Source organism: Apium graveolens, chromosome 4, assembly GCF_009905375.1.
Source record: "Apium graveolens cultivar Ventura chromosome 4, ASM990537v1, whole genome shotgun sequence".
Taxonomy (NCBI): domain Eukaryota; kingdom Viridiplantae; phylum Streptophyta; class Magnoliopsida; order Apiales; family Apiaceae; genus Apium; species Apium graveolens.
This window is the reverse complement of record NC_133650.1, coordinates 188,096,099-188,102,098: the sequence shown is the minus strand read 5'-3', so window position 1 is coordinate 188,102,098 and position 6,000 is coordinate 188,096,099.

Genomic DNA, 6,000 nt, shown 5'->3' with positions numbered 1-6,000 from the left:
AACATCCAAGATGAATTTTAAATTTGTTAATAATATTTTTATATGAATAAAATCAATATATCTTAACATCCGTACGGTTGGATGGTCGAAAAAATTATTTTAAAAATTGATCTTGTAAATCGGGAACGAGTCTCATTGTTGGGAGTTGTACTTTTACTAGAGTTTTCTAATTCTGACATGAAAGATGAATTTCAAATTTGTTAATAATTTTTTCATATGACTAAAATCGATATATCTTAATATCTGTACGGTTGGATCGTCGAAAAAATCATTTTAAAAATTAATCTTGTAAATCGGGAACGAGTCTCGTTATCGGGAGTGGTACTTTTACTAGATTTTTCTAATCTTGACAAGCAAGATGCAATTTCAAATTTTTTAATAATTTTTTCATACGATTAAAATCGATATATCTTAACATCCGTACGGTTGGATCGTCAAAAAAATCATTTTAAAAATTAATCTTGTAAATCGGGAACGAGTCTCGTTATCGGGAGTGGTACTTTTACTGGATTTTCTAATCCTGACATGCAAGATGAATTTCAAATTCTTTAATAATTTTTTCATATGACTAAAATCGATATATCTTAACATCCGTACGGTTGGATCATCAAAAAAATCATTTTAAAGTTAATCTTGTAAATCGGGAACGAGTCTCGTTATCGGGAGTTGTACTTTTACTAGATTTTTCTAATCCTGACAAGCAAGATGAATTTCAAATTTGTTAATATTTTTTCATATGACTGAAATCGATATATCTTAACATCCATATGGTTGGATCGTCCAAAAAATCATTATAAAAATTAATCTTGTAAATCGGGAACGAGTCTCGTTATCGGGAGTGGTACTTTTACTGGATTTTTCTAATCCTGGCAAGCAAGATGAATTTCAAATTCTTTAATAATTTTTTCATGTGACTAAAATCGATATATCTTAACATCCGTACGGTTGGATCGTCAAAAAAATCATTTTAAAAGTTAATCTTATAAATCAGGAACGAGTCTCGTTGTGGGGAGTCGTACGTTTACAAGATTTTTCTAATCCTAACAAGATGAATTTCAAATTTGTTAATAATTTTTTCATATGACTAAAATCGATATATCTTAACAACCGTATGGTTGGATCGTCAAAAAAATTATTTTAAAAATTAATCTTGTAAATCGGGAATGAGTCTCGTTATCGGGAGTGGTACTTTTACTGGATTTTTCGAATCCTGACTTACAAGATGAATTTCAAATTTGTTAATAATTTTTTCATATGACTAAAATCGATATATCTTAACATCCGTACGGTTGGATCGTCACAAAAATCATTTTAAAAGTTAATCTTGTAAATCGGGAACGAGTCTCGTTGTGGGGAGTTGTACTTTTACTGGATTTCTCTAATCCTGACAAGCAAGATTAATTTCAAATTTGTTAATAATTTTTTCATATGACTAAAATCGATATATCTTAAAATCTGTACGGTTGGATCGTCCAAAAAATTATTTTAAAAATTAATCTTGTAAATCGGGAACGAGTCTCGTTATCGGGAGTGGTACTTTTACTGGATTTTTCAAATCCTGACATGCAAGATGAATTTCAAATTTGTTAATAATTCTTTCATATGACTAAAATCAATATATCTTAACATCCGTACGGTTGGATCGTCGCAAAAATCATTTTAAATATTAATCTTGTAAATCGAGAAGGAGTCTCATTGTCGCGAGTGGTACTTTTACTAGATTTTTCTAATCCTGACTTGCAAGATAAATTTTAAATTTTTTAATAATTTTTTCATATGACTAAAATTGATATATCTTAACATCCGTACGGTTGGATCATTGAAAAAATCATTTAAAAATTTAACTTGTTAACCGGGAATCTCATTTTGTACAGTTATACTTTTACATTGGTTTCCTTGAAACACCATTGTGAAAGATAAACTAAGACAACACTTTTTTTTATTATAAAACTGTTGTGTAAGTATATTAGCTTTTTTCAATCTAACGACTAATATCTAATCTCATTTCAATCAAGGGCTGTCATTCAGACACTTTAGCAATCCGATTAAAATGTTTACAACCTATCATGGAGTGCCACCTCATCAGGTGGTGCCCATTTAAATTATAAAATAAGTATTTCAGACAACTGTTTTATTCCGTTGTATGAAGGTTTTTAAGACAACCCTTCTAAAAACTGTTGTGTGAATTACATAACGTAATATCTAAAAGCTTGTATGAGGCCAACTAAGACAACACTTTTGTTTTAACATAAAACCGTTGTATAAGAATATCAGCTATTTTTCGATCTGACGGACGATATCAAATCTTATTTCAATGAAAGGCTCTCATTTTGTCACCTCAGCAATCCTTGTGAATGATTTACCACATATCATGTGCTGCCACCTCAATACGTGGTACCCATTGATATTTTCACAGATAACTGTTTTTATTCCGTTATTTGATGGTTTAGAGGACAACCTTTCTGAAAAACTGTTGTCTGAATTACACAATGTAATGTCAAAACCGTTGTCTTATATCCCAATACGTTAACATAGTAACAACGGTTTGTAATCATTGTGTTAAAGATCTACAACAACACTATATTTAAAAAACCGTTATTTGACTCGATGAGTGGATACAACTTGTAAAACAGTTTAAAAAATGTGGATATCCATTTTTTTTCTGGAGCTCACACAATTGTTTTTTCTGCAAAATCATATCACTGTTGTATGATTTTTTAGGACGACAGTTTTTTTTAACCATTGTCTGATTGCAAATTTCTTGTAGTGCATGACATCACAAATATATCTAACAGTTCTATACTTTATTTTAATTTTTTTCTATATAAAAGTTTAAATATTATATTTTTATTTAAAAAAATTATTTAAAATTATTTATGAAACCATATTTTACGGGAGTTTTAAAATGAATGTTGATCTCCCGTTCTTTGGTGTAAAGAATCGAGTGGAACGGGGAGTATGGATAATGAGTTAAAATTCATTTAAAATATAGTTTTTTTTGCTAAATTATTTAAAATATAGTTAGTTAAGTAATACTAAATTCACTATTTTTAATTCAAATTTCTATATAATCTATTCGTATTTTGAGTGAGATTCGTTTATGATAATTTAGGAATCGGATCAAATTAATTTTCGAATCATATCAAATTTGTAATTTGGATAAAAATTGAATTTCAATTTTACGAATTTGGATTCAAATTTTGGGAGGTGAATCCATTTTGCCAGTTCGAGCGATCGATATTATGTACGCCTAGAAACCGAACAAAACTTGGCGTCAAGAGAAAAACTGAATAAAGCGGCCATGTATATATTATAATAACACTGTGTTTCTTTACCTTTCCCCTTTTTTCACTCTTTTCTTTTACATGTAGTGTTGCTTTACTAAATTTTTTGACAATCTGAACAAGTTTTGTTTGGAAACTTGAACTCATAATATAAAGCCCACATTGTCTCAAGTACTAATCCACAATTCCATTTTGGTGTGTAGCTACATAAGGCAATTATCGGGGTGTAGGCTATAATGGAATTGGAGGATATAATTAATGAAACATATAACCCATACACATTCAATAATACTTACAGCATGAGCCATTCACATACACTAATACTTACCACATCCACATATAATAATACACCAAAGAATGCTGTCTGCCATGATACTATTATGGTAAGCACATCAGTTTACATATGCTACAAAACTCGCAAGACAAGTGTTAATGTCAGTCTTGATTCTACTTGTGCTAGTTTTTTTCTCCACAAAATATGTTCAGAACTACCTCTAAGAATACAACATCCTAGACACAATCAACACCTTCTAAATCTCTGTGATAACGGCAGTATTACTTGGATAAACTGTGAAGTTTGTGGTAGCTCGGCGATCAGCGGTGCGAGTGGTTTTGGCTATGAATGCCTAGTATGTCGAGACCGCTGGATTTGCTTGAAATGTACAATGCAGGATCACATTCTAAATCACCAACTCCATAGCCATTCATTAACATTACTGCCTCTCAAATCCATGTTCATTTGTGGGGCTTGTGGTACAAAAGGTATGGATGACTTTTCTTATCTATGTCTGACCTGCTTGTTTTGGATACACAGGAACTGCGCCCTAGCACCAAAATCTCTTTTTATGTAAATTACACCACCGTGATCACCCTCTCCTCTTGTCGGATACCATCCCACACTAGTACAGAAAGGTCCTTCTGCGTCGCACTTTTTGCGTCGGTTGAATATAGAACCGACACTTAAACACACTTCAAGCATCGGTTGTAACTTTAACCGACGCCTGAAGGCATTTGTGCATGGTCTGTTGCGTCGGTCTTTGATACAGCCGACGCTTTTGACAATCTGTAGCGTCGGTCTTTGATACAGCCGACGCTTTTGACAATCTGTAGCGTCGGGCTTCAAAACGCCGACGCCTAAAATCACATATAGCGTCGGTCTTTATAATGCCGATGCTGTAGCTTCTACGTACAGCATCGACATTTAAAGTGCCGACGCTGTAGGTTTGGTTTAAAGCGTCGGCTTGTAAATGCCGACGCTACAAAATTGGTTTAAAGCGTCGGCATTTAATTGCCGACACTGTAGATTTGGTTTAAAGCGTCATATTTAGTAAAATTTTAAATAATAAAAATTTTAAGTATAGTTATGAAATATGAAATAAAATTAATAAAATTGTGGATGGGAAATTATTAAAATCATTAAAAAATGGTAGAAAATTAAATATCTATGATATACTAAACTCTAAATTCTTTTAAAATATAAATAAAATTGAATAAAATAATTTTATAGTTACAAAAGAATTGATATTTCACCAAAAAATATAATAATAAATTAACTAATTAATTTAAATACTAATAATAAGTAGATTTGAAATTTTAGTTTTCAATTTTTATGAAAATTAATTGAAATTTTAATTTTATATTAATAAACACACATGTACTAGTGGATAATGCACTACATGCAAATACTCCCCCGGCCGTGTCCATAATACATATCTTTTTTGAAAAAATCTTCCATAATAAAATTGAGTAAATTACAGAGGGCTGACAGCATTTTACATCGATTTTCAAAATAGTTGCCAAGTTTTTAAATTTTCAAAACAATGGCCAACTTTTTGTTCCGCCTTTCAAAAAAATGGCTGCCATCAACTCCCGTTAAGTCTTCATCGTTAAATAATATATTTAAAACGTAAATTATAGAATGGTGGTTGTTCTTCGTACTTATTTTCAAAATAGTGGTTAAACTTTTATAAATTGTTGAAATTTTTTTTCACCTTTTAAAGGAATGGTTTCGTCAAATTGCTACCCAGACTCACATCTTTATCGTCATAAAAAATATATAATATCGCTAAATAAATAGGTACAGACACAACATATATAATTATCAGTTTTTATACTTTTATGCTTTTTCAACCTCCTCACAAACAAATATGAAAAAAAAAAATTAGCAAAAATATAGAGAAGAATATCCACCCATTGAAAAAACTTATAATCAAAGTTATAATGATTTGTCAACCGACACCTAGTAGATCAATCTAGGAAAAATCTTTAAAACTCTTCGTACAATGAAATTTAAAAATCTCATTATTTAAAAATTTTAAAAATGTAACCACTATTTTAAAAATAAGTGTGAAGTACGGCCACCAGTATGCAATTTACACTTTAAATATATTAGATAATGGAGAAGACTTAACGGGAGTTGACGACAACCATTTTTTTGAAAAGCAGAAAGAAAAGTTGGCCACTATTTTGAAAATTTGAAACTTTGGCAACTATTTTGAAAATCGGTGTAAAGTACGACCAACACTCTGTAATTTACTCTAATTTTTTTAAACATAAATAATAATTTTCATCTTTACCTACATTAATTATGTTGTATATTATAATGAAAATTAATCATATAATATATAATTGTGTAGAGAATAGATATGTACAAGTATTGTGCGATAATTAATCTCCAAGGGAGTATTTTTTAAAAAAAATATTTTAAAAAACAAAA